At 30.0% G+C, this 19,085-nt stretch overlaps 2 long non-coding RNA genes and 1 pseudogene across 2 annotated transcripts; 1 reads left to right on the top strand and 2 right to left on the bottom strand.

The window, feature by feature from the left end:
- Window positions 1-4,637: 4,637 nt before the first annotated feature.
- Window positions 4,638-7,936, bottom strand: LOC112802264 (uncharacterized). Its single transcript, XR_011882323.1, has 3 exons — window positions 7,595-7,936; window positions 6,295-7,003; window positions 4,638-5,704 (listed from the first exon to the last, which is right to left on the bottom strand). It is a non-coding gene; the product is annotated as an uncharacterized lncRNA (long non-coding RNA).
- A 2,350-nt stretch (window positions 7,937-10,286) lies between these two features.
- LOC112803869 (peptidyl-prolyl cis-trans isomerase FKBP62-like) lies at window positions 10,287-13,631 on the top strand (annotated as a pseudogene).
- Window positions 13,632-14,324: 693 nt separating this feature from the next.
- Window positions 14,325-17,438, bottom strand: LOC112802265 (uncharacterized). Its single transcript, XR_003202258.3, has 2 exons — window positions 16,466-17,438; window positions 14,325-14,611 (listed from the first exon to the last, which is right to left on the bottom strand). It is a non-coding gene; the product is annotated as an uncharacterized lncRNA (long non-coding RNA).
- Window positions 17,439-19,085: the final 1,647 nt, after the last annotated feature.

The following is a 19,085-nucleotide window of genomic DNA, read 5'->3' on the forward strand; positions in this document are numbered from 1 at the left end:
ATTATTATTATCATTAAAATGAATAAAAATATTTTTAATTAATAATTGATAAATAGTTTAATAGTGTATTAAATTTTGATTTGATACAATTATAATGAAGATATGTTTTTAAATTAGTATAATTATATATTATTCATTAAATATTATATACAAAATAATAATATTAAAGATATTTTTTATAAAATAATTTAAAAAACTTATTTGATATACGTGAATCGGGTAACAAAGATTTTTTATTATTATTATTACTATTATTGATATTATTATTATCATTAAAATTATTAAAAATATTTTTAATTGATAATTGATAAGTAATTTAATAGTGCATTAAATATTGATTTGATATAATTATAATGAAGATATGTTGCTAAATTAGTATAATTATATATTATTCATTTAGTATTAATTATAATATAATTACAATAAAATAATTTAGAAAAAAATTATTCGTTTTGGAGAGAAAACAGAAGCATGAGAAATTGACACGTTACTTTTAGTAGTTGGGAGAAAATCCAATTTTAGTATATTAAGTAGATATTTAGGATATTTATAGTGTGCAAGACGAAGAGAGGTTTTATGTGATCCTTTACGTTTCTTGCAAGTATTTTCCATTGACTTAAAAGATCTCTCTTTGTATAATTACACACAATATCACCTACTTATACAGTGATTTTTAGCTAAATATTTTGGCTATTTCTATGATATGTTTAGTTGTTATTAAAAAAAATAGATTGTGTTATATAATTAATATTGACTTTTTTTTAACTCGCGTGTGGAAAACTAAATAAGTTAACTTTGGTAAAGTTACATTAAATTGGTAAATTTATTTTATTGATTTTAAAATTTTAGTATATTATTCTTAGTATAGAGCTAGATATTAAAATAATGTAACTTGCTAATTTTATTATTTTCTCTTATATTTGTTTTAAAATGTCAATTTTATAGGATTTATGTTGATTTCTATAAATTTTTAATATATTCTATTAATTGTTGAGATTTTCTAAAACTACTAAAAAGATTAATTTGTGTACCTATCGTCAAAGGTTTTGTCGGACAAAGTCCCGTGATTTTTTCATTTTTTGTTCATGGAGGGTTTTTCACAATAAAATCTATATCTCAATTTATTTTTGGATAAAGTATATTTTTTATTTTTAATATTTGTGATTTTTTTTAATATACTTCTACTGTTTAACTATATTTTATTTTATTTTTAATATTTTTTATTTATATCAAAATTACTCTTAGACGTTAACTCTATGTAAAATATTAGGGATAAAATTAAAAAATTTACAGATAATTTTAGTACAAATAAAAAATATTAAAGACAAATTTTAATGAATCGAAAATATTAAAGACAAAATTAAATTAAATTAAAATATTAGAAATATTTTAAAAAATTCATAAACGTTAAAAATAAAAAATATTTTTGGTAGCGGATAATATTTTTAGTATTATCTATTTGACGGTACAAATGGTAAAAAATTATTTTTGGTGTTCCAACGCTTCAATTTTCCTAACTTCAAGGATCTATATGGCGGTATGGCCTCATTCTCCCAAATAATTGCACATAAGCTACATGTGATATTTTTGATATACAGGCTTTAAGCCTAAACCCGTAACACAATGTGATGAGTAACATGTCATGACCTTAGTACCCCTGCAAATTCAAAAAGGTTGACGTAATAACCATAAGCAATCAGGTATAAAATTGGCTGCAGCATAAATGCAATATTTAAAGTCACATTTTAGTAAAATTGAAGTTCATGCCTACGAGGAATGGCCCATAATCTAATAACACAAACCCTAACAAACCAATCAAGTTTTCAGGCATTCACAACCTGCAACATAATGCTTAGCCATTTTTTAAATAATAATAATAACAATAATAATAATAATAATAATAATAATAATAATAATAATAATAATGGGAGGCTTGCAATCGAGGAGTTCCCAGTGATAGCAGCGGCCAAGGTTTTGAAAATCTTAAGAAAAATGAGACAATTGCTTCATGGAATTGAAATATTTTTTTACTAAATTCTTAATTTGCTTACTATTGCAAATTTTGAGACAGCAGCTTCATCTAAGTACATTATTGATTCTCCTCTAGTTTTATCCAAACTTTTTCTTTTCTTTTTTTATTAATTATCATTGTCTCAAAATATCATTTTATATATAGAAAAAAAAAAGACCTTTCATTTTGGTTGTTATTCTGATGATTATTATGTTAAAATTTTGATACAAATAGTTGGACAATTGTTATTGTGGTACCTTTATGATAAATTAATTTCTAACATGTTTGGTATACATTAGAGTTCTTGAAAGAATAATCTTACTAATTTTCTTTTCTTTTTTGTAAAATAAATGGTTAGATGTTCTTGAATTTCCAAAATAATATTTTTTTTTTCAATTGAAACTATTTAAGTATAATCACATATCCTACTGCATGAGGAGAAGATTATTATAAAATAAGAGTGACAGTTCTTATATTATAAATAAAATATCAATAAAAATTTATTATGTAATAGAGCAAATATATCTGGCAGGTTACTCCAGACAAAGTTATTGGAGGATAAAAGTATAAAACCCTGTAGCGAGGAGTATGACATAAAAAAAAAGAAAATAATATTGTTCTCACTTTCTTAGGTGGAAATACACTACATTTTTTATTTTTCATTTTACACGCACCTAAATTCTAGAGTAAATTTGAATACTCTCACTTCCAAAACACACTACATTTTCTTTTACTTTACATGCTCCTAAATTTAGGGTATATATGAATCATCTCTCACTTTTTTAGGGAAAACACTAAATCACGTAGCGTACGTATGGAACATGTGTACGCATGACCTTGAAATGTTCCAAACTCCATCTATTTATAAATTCTCCACTTTTACATGTTTTTTCCTCATTTCTTCAATTCATATCTGCTTTGTAAGGCTGAAATCACTCCACAAACACATCAAGACATCGAATGAAATTAAAATGAATTAAATTTAATAAATTAAGAGCCTAAAAAACATATTTTTAATCTTAAGTACAATTTAGGAAGAATTCATAAAATCATGTTATTTCAGTGAATAAATGTAAAATAAGTTGATAAAATTCACTCATTTCAATATAAAATAAACTACCAAATTGTGGTTTATCGAATTCTCCGCACTTAAATAATAGTATGTTCTCATGCTAAACATAAAAAAGATAAGAAAGGGATATCAACAATTATTCAATACAAACTATCTATATGCATGTAACTACTCTACCTAACACTATCTAATTATCTACATGTACCTACTTAGTCAAAATGAATCAATTTCCAAAAATACATATATACACAATCAAGGGGCTAAAGCAATCATAACCAAATCAAATCCACAATTGAATTGAATCATGAAAAAGAATTTACAAACTTGTAAGATAAGAGATAATCATAGATGAAAATACAGAATTGAACAATCGAACCCCTCACCGAATGTGTATACACTCTAGTTACTCAAGTGTTTATGATCAATCCACTCAATTCTCCTCTAATCATGTTTTTTAAGATTTATTCATCATCTAACAATCAACAAATATTTAATGCACACATGCAAATAACATGAAGACTTTTTTCAAAGTCATAATGGGGCCAAGGATAAAAATAAAGGTATATATGGCTAAGTGAACTAGAATTTGAATATTTGATTAACCTAAGCTCTCACCTAACATATAACAATCTATGTAATTCTAATATTAAACTTAGCTACCCATAATCTCATTTTTCACACACACTCATGCATTCGACTCAATTCAATTCACATTACATATACAGTGATTATTATTGAACTTCACATTAGGGTGTTTTGTCCCCTTTTTCTTTTCTTTCTCTCTCTTATTTTTTTTTTCAAAGTAGAGAAATATACACAAATGTCAATGCATATAGTTTACACAATTGATGCATAAGTATGTCCCCAATTTTTAAAATGTTCAATACAAATACAAAACATACTTTTATCAACCAATATTCCCAAATTTTTTCACACTTAAACATTACACAATCTCACTAGCCTAAATTAATCCAAAATCCAAATTAAGAACATTTATTGATTTTTCACTTAATGCTAGTAATGCCCTAAATTAAGAACAAAGGGGAATTAATAAGGCTCAAAATTGGCTAACAAAGAAAGATAAAAGGGTAAGGCTAAGTGAACTATTGAAATGAAGGCCTCAATTACATAAATGCATATATACACCAAATAATGGATATAAAGAATCAAACAAATCAAAAATTGCAATAATAGAAAGAAAATAACACACAAAAATAAATATGGTGGTTAACATGATGTAACCATACATTATGGTTCAAAACTCACAAAGTTGTGTTCTTAACTCAAAAACCATGTTATACAATGTATAATTCAAGCAAATTCCAATGAAAAATCTCCACTCAAATCAATTGGGATATCAATGTCTTATAAAAAAAAAGTTTTCTTGAAAATTTCATTAAATTGACTACACTTATTCTATATATGTGAAATGATTGGATGAAAATTCAAAATATAATCCTAAATTCATTTCCTAAGTTCAATCAACTCAAATCATCAAGTGTATAAGAAACTAAACTAGATGCAATCATCACATTATCCAATCACAAACACAACTAAAGACAAAAAGCATATATACAAGCCAAAATAGAAGAAAGGATAAATGTATGCATCACTACAATAGCAAACTAGGTTATGTTCAAAGATAAAAAGTGCAATAAACTAAAAACAAAATATATACAAAATATCTAAAAAGCATAATAAAACATAAAGCTAAAGTGTTTGGAATGAAAATATTGTCACCCAAAATTGCATCGCCGATGGTCGGACGACCTCCCCACATTTAAGATTTAGCACTGTCCTCGGCGCTCATAAAATCAGGTCGAGTGGAAAGAATCGTGATCGTCAGCTAGTGCATCCCGCTCCTCCTCCTCACTGTGCTCGGAGGGGATGTCTGGCTCCTCTATCGCCATGTCCCAAGCCGGATGCAGTCTCTTGACGTTCTCATCCTCCTCACCAATCATGTATGTGCTTCAAATCCCAAAGCGCTCTCCCCACACTGCTCTCCTCCGTCTTTGTTTGCCTTCAACTTCATCCCTACCTTCGCACTTAGTCCAAATCAGTTGATAAAGCTATCAATTCCTACAATCTGCTCTATAGGCGTCCTCCTCCATCCATTATCCAATTCATCAAGATTTTGGGATCTCTTGCCAAGACCAACCATTTCCCCACCGCCATTTCCCTTTTCCAGCAGATGCAAGCCAGGGGAATCGCTCACAACCTCTTTACTTTGAACATCGCAATTAACACTCATTAAAGGTATCTGTCTCAACGGTGAAGTTGAAAAAGCACTACAGTTACACTACACAATACGGAATCACATATTTCAATTTAATCAAATCACTTGCGCGACCTTGATCAATAGGCAATGGAAGACCGACACATAGCAACTGCTATTCAACTATTGAAGAGAATCCCACTCTATGAGATTTTTCCTAATGTCACAATGTACACCCCAATTGTTGATAGCATGTTCAAAGTTGGAATGGTAAGTGAAGTTTTAATAGACTCATTCGTGAATTATGCTTTGTGGGTCAACTAAAGGAAGCTATTGATAAACTAAACTATATGATACAGCCAAAATAATTCCAAATACTTTTACCTATAGTATTTTGATTGATCGACTATATAAGGTAGGAAGAATCAAATATGCTTAGATGTGTTTGCTATCATGATAAAAAATAGTGTAAAACCATAAATGGCTACTTAGGCTTAATGGATAGATAAATAAGACAAAATATCTATTTTGCACAATGATCCAAGAAGAGTGCCTGATATTTGGAGTTATAATATCATGAGTCATGGCTTACGACAAAAGTGAAATAGTCAATATCAGGCTTTCGAACTCCTAAATGTAATGTGTTCGAAGAACTTGATTACTGACAAGGTAAATTTCGAAATCCTAATTGATGGCTTGGAAAAATCAAGGAGAATTGATGATGCTTTGGAGCTTATTCAATTGGGATACTGAAAGTTACCTCGTCAATTTGCAGATGGTTGACCATTTTATTTTTGCACAAACCATGGATCATGATATTATAACTCCAAATATAAAGAGACACTCCAATTATCATCATGCAAAATAGATATTTTGCCTTATTTACCTCATTACGCAAAAAATTATCCATCCATTAAGCCGTTACAAGTAACCTGGTTTCACACAACTTTTTATCATGATAGCAAACACATTCTCAGCATCTTTGATTCTTCCTACCTTACATATGGTAAAAGTATTTTGGAGTAATGTTTGTCTGTTTCATATGGTTTAATTTATCAATGACTTCATTTAGTCGACCCACAAGGCACAGTCCACGAATGAGCCTATTAAAAGCGATAACATCGGAAAAAAATCCTCATAGCAAGTATTTTAGAGTATATATGAGTTCCAACCTTGAACATGCTATCAATTATTGTGGTGTACATTGCGGCATTAAAAAAAATCTCAATATCGTGGGATCTTTTTCTAACAGTTGAATAGCAGCTGCTATGTGTGTCTAGTCTTACATTGTCCATTGATCAAGATCACCTAAGTGATTTAATTAAATTGAAATCCGTGATCCCGCATTGTGTCGTGCATTGTGTCATGTAACTGCAGAATTTTTTCAACTTCACCACTGAGACAAAGACCTTTAGTGTAATCAACCTTACGATATCAAGCTGAAAACCTTTAATGAAAACCATCATGAAAACCATAGAACCCATGCAGCAACAACAATTAATTGCCATGTTCAAGGTAAATATAAGAATTGTCACACTTATTTTATAATAATCTTCTCATGCATTACAGTAGGATATCTAATAATACTTAATAGTTTAAATCGAAAAAACACTATTTTGGAAAATTCAAGAACATCCAACCATTTATTTTACGAAACTCTCAATCCAGATTCGAAATCAGATATGTAAAAGTGCACCACATGCCTCTGCATTGAATAAAAGGCAAGGTAATAATATTAATGACTTTATCACAATCATTGAAAATTAGATGGGAAAAAAGTTGAAAAGAAATAACCATTTAATATGTATAACGAACCAAAGATCTTCACTGAAGATTATAAGGAAACATCAAGAATGACAGCAAACTATAGCAAAATTTAGAATGACAGCAATTCATAATCCAGAGGATTATATCAATCCATACAATTCATACAGCTTTCAACATCATTAAATTCAGCAATTCATACCGTTAATTCACCAAAATCCAATGTAGCAGAATTGAACTTATGTAGAAAAATTTAAAAATTCGGAGTCCCAAAGTTGAACTTATATCAAATTTATATTCAGTCAAATTCAGAATTACAGAAGATTAATCCATATAATTAACAAAATGAAAAAAAAAAAAAGCAGAAGAAGGACTCAGAAGAAGAACTTTGCATCTGAAGTTCTGAGCTCAAATCTTACTGAAGAAAAAATTAATTGAAAAAAACAAAAACCCAAGAATTCAAGAACCTAATTCATACAGTTAATTCACCAAATAAAAAAATTAATTGAGAAACAAAAACCCAAAAACTCACCGCGGGAGAGCACCGAAGGACGATGACCAGATCCCCGACGATGACGTTGACAGAAGCCAACGATCAGGACGACAAGCCGACGACCAGGACGACCAGACTACGCCAACGCCAGAAGCTTCAGAATTCAGAGTTCAAGACTACGACGACCCTGACAGCTGCTTCCATCCGCTGACAGCAGCTCGGATCCGGCGTCGATTGTGGTAGTGATGGTGGAGTTTGTTGGAGCAAGGTGGAAGAGGAAATTAGGTTTGAGGAGGTGAGTGTCTCTTCGAATGGGTAGGGTTTGTTCGTTCAGCACTTTCAGCTTTCCTTTTTTTCTTTTCTCAGCGTCAAAACGACGCCTTTGGTGGCCTTTGGAAAAACCGGCACTTCCAGTACGGTTTTGGGGTTGACCGGACCGGTTAGATGACAGTTTCCAATTAACTCGGTTAAACCGGCCGATATGGTCCAATTTTCAAAACTTTGGTTCGCACTCTCACTTTCTCACATGGTAGTCTTTAATCCAAACTGGTAGGACTGCACACGGATCAGATCGGATTGGATCGGATATAACCTAACATTCTATCCGATCCGTACTGCATTCATTGGATCAGATCAGATACGATATCTACATTTTTTTAGGCCGGATCCGATCCGATTCGCATACTTTCGGATCGTATTGGATATCGGGTATATCTGCATAAATAAAAAAAAAATTATTTTAATATTTTATTTGGTTGTTTTTACAAAAAAAATATCCAAAATTTTTTTATATGTTTAAGTCTATTTACTCTTAGAATATTATCAACAATAGTTCTTTTGAATAACAAAAACAAAATAATAACATAAGATTTAAGTTTAATTATTCTAAGTTAAAGTACAATATAAAAAATTAAAAATAAAATATCATAAAATTCATAAAATAACACACTAAAATTCATATCACATTAGAATTTATTGTCTTAAACCATGTTATTTATATGTGATATGCGGATTTGTGGATTTGCGGATCGAATCCGCGGATATCACTGCCGAATCCGCAATCCGATCCGACCATAATCGGATCCGATCCAGTAACTCTGCAGATCGGATAATATCCGCAAAATTTGAATCGAATGTGGATAATTACCGCAGATATGTGGATATTATCCAATCCATGTGCAACCCTACAAACTGGTTCTTTCTCTCTCTCTTTTACTCTTGATTGGGCCTATCTATATTGTTGCTTCATCTGAGACTTCGGAACTTTTACTGGAGCCGGGTTGCTTAGCAGGGTTTGGACCCGGATTAGTGCTTGCAAGTTGCAACAAGAGGAGTATGATAAAATGGAATGCGATGAGTTCAAGACTAAAGAGTACTTCTACCTAAGATACTGATATATATTCAAGACAAATATATATATATATATATATATATATATATATATATATATATATATATATATATATATATATGCATTTGGTTCCATATTAGCTTTTATTCTCAAAAACATTATTTTTGAAAATACAATATTTAAAAATAAAATTATTTGACATATAACATTTTTATGTTTAGTTTACAAAATTTAATATTTCAGAATTTTGTATAGTATTTCTAAAAATAAATAATTTTTTATTTAGTTAGATCTAAATTTTTTAGTCATATTATGTAATATATTAAAATTACTCTTACGCTAATGACTAAACTTAATAAATATATAAAAAAAATTTACATATAAATATATTTTAAGATAAATTTAATATAATTATTTTTAGATCAAAATATTTATTTTTATTTTCAAAAATATCTCTAATATCAATTTTTTAATTTTTAAAAAGATTAAATATAAAACTAATCGAATATTATTATTTTTTTACATTTAATTTTTTTAAAATTTACAAAAATGCTTCTAATAATAAATTTATTATAATATCCCTAATAATAAAATATGTTTAATTAAAATTATTATTAATCCTAATATTTTAAAATTTACTAAAATATTTTTAATAACAATTTTTTTAGTTAAAATTAACATGATCACAATTTAAATTAACACAATATTTATCAAATTATGTAATATATCAAAATTATCCTTAATCATTTAAATTAAAAGATTAATTATTAAACTTAATAAACACATAAAAAATTTACATATAAATATATTTTTAATTAAAAGGTTAATATTATTATTTTTGGACAAAAAATATTTTTATTTTTAAAAATACGTCTAATATCAAATATTTTTAACTAAAATTATTATTGAATCTAATTTTCTTAAAAAATTAAATATAAATCTAATAAAATATTATGTTTTCACATTTTGAATTTACAAAAATACCTAAAATAACAAATTTACTAAAATATTCTTAATAAAAATATATTTAATTAAAAATATTATTAATTCTAATTTTTTTAAATTTACTAAAATACATCTAATATCAAATATTTTTAATTAAATTTAACACAAAATATTTATCTAAATTTCTAAAAATTCTATAATTCATAATTCATCTCATACTTTATAGTTGAATTTATATGAAATAAATCTCAACAATTCTAACTATATGTATTAAAAATTTTTATTATTATCCAAATTAAAGTTACAAAAAAATTCAAAAATAAAAAATTACTAGCATTAATAAATATACGTGCACATCTTTTATAAAAAAACAGAAACGAATCAATAAAATAAAATCAATATTATAATAAACGGTCTGACACATAAAAAAATCATACAATTATGGAGCCTAATGTCTTCTCCTCTATTGGTTCACATTTCTAGAACAACTTGAGCCCTCCATCTATCTCTGTCTTTGCCGTTCTGTTTCTCTTCCTCGCCACCAACTCTGTCTTCATTTCTTCTCCCTCCGCTTACCTCTGTCTCTGCCTCCTACTCCAAACGCATCAAGGTTCCATTCTTATCGCTTTTTCTATGAAAACTACACGGAGTTTTGATGAAGCTCTTGGTACATATTTGCATGTATGTAAGTGTAGTAGGCAGATACTGAATTTATATTGTTCATGTTGGATTAGAAATTTGAACTGCTTTGATATTCACAAGTTGGTTTCCTTGGCATGCACCTTATGTGTCTGCATCAATTTATAATTTTTCTCTTTTGTGCTTCTTCTTCAACTTTTTTATTTCAGTCTGTGTTGTCAGAAATTAAATGAATTACTTGTCATAGTATTAATTATAAAGTGAAAAACACACATATATATATATATATATATATATATATATATATATATATATGCTATCTGTTGGTAATTGGGTAGTTCATCTCATTTACATTTGGACTTTTGACATAATGTTTTCTTCTATTGAATTTTTACTGATTTAACATTGCATCCAAAATTATGTTAGCACTTAGCAGCATTTGCTATCTTAACACTGACGAGTATATATGTTTACTTAGATCAGAAATTTTATATTCTTCTGCAAATAATCATCAATTCTATTCCATGATAATCATTTTATAATTTTCATTCCCCACATTTGCTTCTACTTTTTATAATTTAAATTTTGAGTGACAAATGACAAAGTTAAAAGTACACTCCTTTCTTTAAATTATACTATTTAAAAATATTACATAATTTCTTGGGTGGAAATTTTATTTGAAATGTATTGAAACTTCTAGTTAAAGTAATTTTGTTGTTTTCTCTATTTTCCTTTGACAATAAAACATACCATTTTAAAACAGAAGCTTATACTTACTTCTAGCTCCTCATTTTATTTGCTAGTAACTCTAGCTTTGTTTTGTCCACAACAGAATCCTATTTAATTCCTGTGATACTTGCTCAATTGCTGGTTTTGTTGCTTCTCTATTAAGTAAATTGCAACATGGGCTTCATCTAGCTGACCTTGCATTTCTTCTAAAGTATTTTGTAGTTTTCAATCTCTTGTTATTTAGCTTCTTCATGGTCAATTAGTATATTGAGAATGACATAATATCAATCATGGTTATTAATGAATTGTTATGATGTAAATTTCTTAGCTAGACTAATTGTTATGTAAGTTCTTAGGTGTATTATGATGCAAAAGGAAAAGACAGAGCATTTTCCGGATTATCAGAGTAGGGATTCACTACTTTTATTTACAAAATTCAATTTTTGTTTTATGATTTGTTTGTAACTTTCTATTTTCTCTAGCATTAGTAAATTGGCCATCGATTTAACCACTGCACTATCTTTACTTTACTCAAAACTTTGAGGTCATTACTTTAGCTTCCTTGTCATTTTCAATCCTTGCATTATCACAGTTTGTGGTTGAATAAGATATTTTTCCTCATAAAGAACTAGAGGTGACCGTCAGAATTGAGAATGGTCTTATAATGTCAGCTCATTACAAGAAGTATAAACGCATCCAGATAGCATTCCTATTTTTTTGGGGAATTTTTTCATCCTTGCTGAAATTCACTCAAGAGTATTACATATTAAGATAAACTCAATTAAGAATTTGATGTTTGAAAAGGTGAATGTACAAATAAAAAATTTCTTCTCTAGCATTGAAGGATTTTGATTGTTCATGCTTTTATTAACCAGTAAGTCTATGCTAAAAATTTAGTTCCTCAAAATTGCAGGAGGTGCAATTTCATCCAGAAAACATTGTATAACAACTGAAAAAATGAAATTGAAGAAAATGAGGCTGGTAGTTCACGAAAATGTGTCATTAGTACCGAATGCATATCCATTGTAACATTTGTATTTTGCGGGCCAACATACATGAAAGAAAAACATTTTTAGCAAAACCATTAAAAGAACAGTTTATTCTGTTTAGACCATAGCTTTGGATTTTATTAATTAAATAGCAGGAAACTCAGGATAATGTGAGATTGATCCTCTTGAATGCCCCCAAATAATTTAGAATTAAAGGCCTATATTGATATTGAACAAAATAAAAAGGGGAGTCCTATGGTTTCCTGAGCCATACAACATCATCTTAGTTTGAATATAGTTTGGGGAGGAGGGGCGGAATGGGACTTAATGCCATGTTATTTGTTATTGTTGTTGTATTGTCATCCATGTTATTCATTCACCTGCTTGGGCACATTTTTGTTCATTGTTGTCTTGAAGATGGGACGGTTGTTTTGAAATCTGATGGGGTGGAGTTCACCGTGGAAGGTCAGTCATCGAGTTGGTGCTCAAGTTAAAACTCTTAAGTGGTTTCTGATTTATTTTGCATGTACTAATAATATGTGGCTTTTTCTTGTTGTGCAGGTTATTTCTGTCCTGCATTGGCCAAGGCTGTGATGACAATGAAGAAGGGAGAGAACGTCATCTTGACCGTGAAGCCAGAATGTGAGTTAGATTGACTTGTTAACAGAATCAACGTACATGTCATATTTTGGTTGTGCAAGTTCATTGGCATGTTAGTTTTGCAGATGCATTTGGTGAGAATGGAAGACCAGCATCAGGTGATGAAGGTGCCGTGCCTCGGAATGCTTCTCTGCAAAAACCAAGGATAAGAAGGTTCTCAAGAAGACCCTGAAGGAGGGAGAGGGATATGAACGTCCCAATGATGGAGCTTTTGGTCAGCATTATGATTCTTTTTATTCGATTTACTATCTTATTGGTTGTGGTTGTTGAATTCATTATTTTCATCGTTTCAGTGAAACTTGTTGGTAAGCTGCAAGATGGGACTGTTTTTGTGAAGAAGGGTGAGGATGATGAGCAGCCATTTGAGTTCAAAATTGACGAGGAGCAAGTGATTGATGGACTTGATAAAGCTGTAATGAACATTTAAAAAGCGGAAGTTGCACTGGTGACCATACATCCTGAATACACTTTTGGCTCATCTGGGTCAACTCAGAAGAGTACATTAGTGCGATCCATTCTCAAGTAGAATGAGTGGTATGAGTGGTGATTGTCTCAAGTTGTGAAGTCGTGTATTTGAGTATGCGGTCTAAGATTTTATTTAGGAACTTAGGATGCACAAAATCCAAGTACTTATTAGGTGGAACTTCTTAATGCTTGTTAAGTATGCACAAGTTATCATTAGACTATGATATGAAACTAATTATTAATGTTTTGTAAATTTATATCGATGAGTTCAATATGCTAAATTCATAGTTTCCTACCATTTATGCTATTAGCAAGTTATTGCAGTCATCTATATTAATGCTTTGTAAATTTATGCACATAAATGACATGATAGTAATACCTCTGACTTCTTGATGTAATAATAATTTATATAGTATCTGTATGGAATTATGTATAACAAGAATTTATACACTTCAAATAGTCTCTAACTTCCTACTATCGATTAGTTATGAAGTTTAACTAATTCAGTAACTCTCAAGCATGGCACACTCATATCGTTTCAAATATGTACCATCACTCTATTTTCTCTTAGCAATATCGAGCCCACAAAGTGGTTATCCAACATAGCCATAATAGGTAAGAACACACTCATTTCATTGAAGAATCTAGCTTTTTCAATAATGTTCATATGCTTAATACATTCCAAAGCGCCTATTAAAGTGCGTTTGTTTTCTAAAACAGAATAAGATAAGAAACTGAAAACAAGACACAAAGAATAAAGACACACAATTTTGTATTTTTATATTTTGTTTGGTAATAAACTAGAATAAATTATAAAAATTCAATTTATTTTTATTTTTTATTCAAAATATTTGAGAATAAAAAATATAATTATAAAAAATTAATAAGAATAATAAAAAAATTGTCTATTGTTAGTGTCACTATGTTCTTACTTTTAGGATAGACACAAAATATACTAATTCAGTATCATAATGTTTCTGTCCATGTCTCATCTGTCAAACACGATGTATCTCATTGTCCCTGTCTCAATATCCCGTTCTTGTAAACAAAGTCTTAGAGTTTAAAAAACAAAACTATGATGATAAACATACAAACTACAAAACAAAAAATAAGAAAACAATCTAACAATTTCAGTAATAACATTTCATTCACTAGTTCTACAACCGGTTCATTCACAATCGCAAAAACATTCCCTCATGACATTAGAACTACTGCTGCTATAGGAACCACTTGTCAATCTTCTATTTCTAGATGCCATTGTTAAATAGGCTTCTGCACCTGTGAGAAAAGACAAAACTCAGAACAGCATTCAAGAAAGAGTAATATAAACAAGTTTAATATCAACTAGTCCAAATACAAACTGTTTAATGGCTAACCACTTCTCAACTAGTCCTAGCACACCCTTGATTATCAAAATCTATTTAGTATACTACCATTCAACACAAATCTGTTCTCGTAACTTTAATTCCATTTAACCCTTCACTCCAACCAAATTTCTTAGTAACTTTTTGTTCTGAAAAACTCTGCATGAAATAAGACAGCTTCTGCTTACTTTAATTCCATTCAAATCTGTTGTGATAACTTTAATTCCATTCAAATATTCACTCCAGCCAAACATATCAAGTTGAAAAACATTGCATGAAATAAGACAGATTGTTTTGCTAACTTTTATTCAATTCAAATATGTTATGATAACTTTAATTCCATTCAATTGCACCGTAGATACTTGCCAGGATTATCTGCGACAGAGAACTACCGGGAATCCGCCACCCGCTCCCCGAATAAATGGGGACGGGAGACGGGGATTAAGGTATCTGCTCTACGGGAACATGTGAAATTCCAACCAAGGAGAATTTACTTAAATGCCCTTATATACATAACAAATACGATAAAATAATAACATAGAATTTGTACTATAATGACAAAAATTACATAACATATTTATTATACATATAGGTTATGATGGCTGAATAAGTCATATTGTCATAATAATGTAATTGACTTTTGAAATAAAAATTTACCAAACAAAAAATTTTAAAAGTAAAGCATTAGTATTAAATTTGATTCCGAAGAGGCCAAACACAAATCAAAGTATAAAGGAAAATTCACACTAGAGAGCTTCAACATTGTTTGGATTAATGTGTAGCAAGTTAAATTTATACATGTAACATGGTAGATTGATATTTACCCATATGTAACAAGGATGAAAGCCATGTCAAGCCTCAATCTAAGTTAACCACCAATACAACATCAAAATCAGTTTCATAAATATGAACAGTGAATCTATATCATAGTCCAACATCTGATTGAAAATAAATAAATAAATACAATAATTATGCAAAGAAATTCACCAAAAAAAATCAAATGCAATTCCAAAGAGTTCTGTATTGTTTCATTTTTAACATCCCCATCACAGTCACCACACAATAAAACTCCAAGCCAGTAAGAGTTTTTTGAAAATGCTTATAAACAGAGACTTAGAGACAATGGAATAATGTCTCCGAAAAAGTATTTGATAATTTACATATTTTCAGCAGGAGCAATTTCCAAGCAATACAACTGAGTAGCATTAATTAAGAAAATGGCAAAAAATTTTGAGATAACTGAACCATATTAACCTTAACTCGATGTTGCTTAGGCTGATGAAAAGAGGGGACATGCATTTTAGAAGGTGGATTTATTTTTAAGATGGAAGCGAAAACCATAGCCTAAGAATAAATCCTCAATACCTATTTAAATTTCCTTTTACGACAATTCCTGGAGGATTCAATCAATTAAACAATAGTTCATGGTTGCTTATGATAAAACAGTCATGGGAATTAGTTTTATATATATATATAAGGAAAAATAAGTTGCATAGCAGAATAGCAGAGAACAAACAACAAAACAAAATTTTCAATCTTTTTAGTTTTGCTTGGCATGATAAATATATCATCTCATAGAATAACAATAAAGAACACTCGATTGCTATAAAGAGATCTTAAACACTAAACCTGTAAGCTATAACTAGGAATATCATCTATAGAATCAACAAAGCAGTGGAATTAAAAAGGATGATAGCAATTGCAAAATTAATTGATAATATTCAGCAACAATAGAGATGTAATTTCAATTTCAGTTGATGTATCTTACCTTCTTTTATCAATTCAATAAGCCTCTAGCAATCATTTCTTGAAGAAGTTTCTCTGCCATGTCATTCTCATCTTTTTCAAACAAAGCATGAATAAGAGTGGTGTAAGTTCCAGCATGGGTCGTATGAAAGTTGCTTCCTCTGTGTGTTATTCTCCGTGGTAATGTTGAGAAAGCACTGCACTTTCGTGATAGAGTCCTCGCTCAAGGATTTCATTTTAATAAAGTTACTTATGGGACCTTGATTAAGAGATCCTGTAACACCGGATGCCGCTATTCAAAGTGTTGAGAAATACCCTACCACTGCTTAGCGGCAGATTACAGAATCTCTTAATTAAGGTCCCATAAGTAACTTTATTAAACTGAAATCCTAGAGCCAGGACTCTATCCTGAAAGTGTAGTGCTTTTTCAACATTACCAGAGAGACAGACAGAGACCTTTCAGGATTGTTGTCAATGTTACCGTATCAGGTTGATAACCCATCCTGAGAATCTTAGCCAACACAAAGAAAGCAAGCTTCATAGGACCCATGCTAGAACAACAATTGATTAAGGTGTTCAAAGTAAACAAGTCGGAAGCGATTCCCCTGTCTTGCAATTTCTGAACAAGGAGAATGGCGGTGGGGAAATCGTTACTCTTGGCAAGAGCCCCCAAAATCATGTTAAAGGAGTTGATGGATGGAGGAGGACGCATAGAGAGCAGTGGCGGCTTCTCCTACCCTGTGCGCGCTCTGCTTCTCCCTTCCATGGATCTGGTTCGCGCTCCTCCTCCTCCAACGGCGACACACGACAGAGCGGCGGCAGTAGTGCCCGCCGACGCCGTCCTCCCTCTCTTCTTCTCCCCTTCTCCTCGGCGCTCCCCTTCCCCGTTTCCCTTTTCTTCTTTTTTTTTTCCCCTTCTTTCATACTGTTGCGTGCGTGAGTGTGGGTACTACGTGTGTGTGTTTGTGCCGAGTGTGGTGGCTACTGGCTAGGTTAGGGTTTGGTGAGGTGAGTGTGTGTGAAAATTAGGGTTAAGGTTAGGGTTAGTTTAGTAATTTCAAATAAAAATAATAATAATATAATAATTAAAATTCAAATTAAATCTAACACTAATCATATATAGAAAATATTATTTGTTTATCAATTTTATAAATTATTTTTAATTAAATGCTTAAATTTAAGATTTAGAAAAAATACGATTGAAAAAATTCATAAAAACTAAAATATTAAATTCTAAAATCTTAATTATTTAAATCAATTCATATAAAATTCTTATTACTAAATTTTATAATTTAAATATGAAAAAATTCAATAATTATAAAATTAGATAAGGATCTTAATTTATTTCAAATTCAATTAATCAAAATTTGCTTTAAATATTCTTTAATAAAGTAATTTCTTAAATTAAAGCCACAAATAAATAAATAATTGAATTTGAAATTAGTTTATAAGAAACCTTTTCAAAAATTTTGGGTTTTACATTCTACCCACTTTATAAAAATATTCGTCCTCGAAAACTAAAATAATACACAATATATTACATAATTTTAAAACTTTACTTTCAAATACTTTAGAATAGCAACAGATCTTGACATATATATAAATTCTCAAATACCGGATAAGGCATACAAATTAGATATAAGAGAAGAGTGTGGTATAAAACAGAAATTACAAGGTAGGTTCAAAACAAAAGGTCACATTGTGTCAACATCAAGGGCTTTAACATAACTCACCATCACAACTCCCAACTATACTTTATCGAACAATTCATCCGTAACTTCTCAACCTCATCAAATATGTCGCAAACTCACTACCGGTCACAAGTCCAATATAAACAAAATATTTTTGCGTAAAACAAAGCTCTACAACATCCCGTGACATCGCACACTTACAAGTTTCACCTTCCACATTCACTAAAACCGTGTCCTAAGAAATAACGTATCGCATGTTATATCTAAAGGTCGTACGTGACACAAACAAATCTCGAGTTTACTCAGGACACAAGCGTTTAGAAAGAAAAGACAAGTGACAAGGATAGTACTCATAAGAATTTGAAAGAATGAAAGAAATTACAAATAAACAAGGATACACAAAAAATAAAGATTGCTGGAAAGGAATCAATTGGTAACACCAAGGATAGCTCTTGAATCAAAGAAGTTCGCTAGAATCAATGCGAAGAAAAATGGCGCATTATTTTGAAACAGATTTAAGCTAAGTCGACAAAGTATGAGGTTTACAGAAGAGAATATCTCAAACCCAAGACAAAGCTCACAGAACTCAAGAACATGATTAAAAATACTTCTGAATACATTGTTCATAAAAGAATCGAAAACTTGCGAAAAAATCACTTCGTAGTCTAAAAGAAAAGTTAAGCAACAAACATTCTTCAAGAGAATAACAAAAGCATAAATGTGGCTTTATCCCAATATAAATTCAAGCTGAAATAAACTGTGCAAAATTTGAAAAAGGAAAGATTAATTTGGCTAAGGGTAAAATTATATTTCCTCAAATACTTTGAAAAGTATTTTGGTACCGACAAAACAAAGCATGCATGAAAACTGATATCTGGTTGGAAGGAAACCTGAAATAAAGTTTTGCTCAAGAAAAAGGATAGAGGATGCATTACACACAAACAGGTTTAA

This window comes from Arachis hypogaea, chromosome 5, assembly GCF_003086295.3.
Source record: "Arachis hypogaea cultivar Tifrunner chromosome 5, arahy.Tifrunner.gnm2.J5K5, whole genome shotgun sequence".
Classification (NCBI taxonomy): Eukaryota; Viridiplantae; Streptophyta; class Magnoliopsida; order Fabales; family Fabaceae; genus Arachis; species Arachis hypogaea.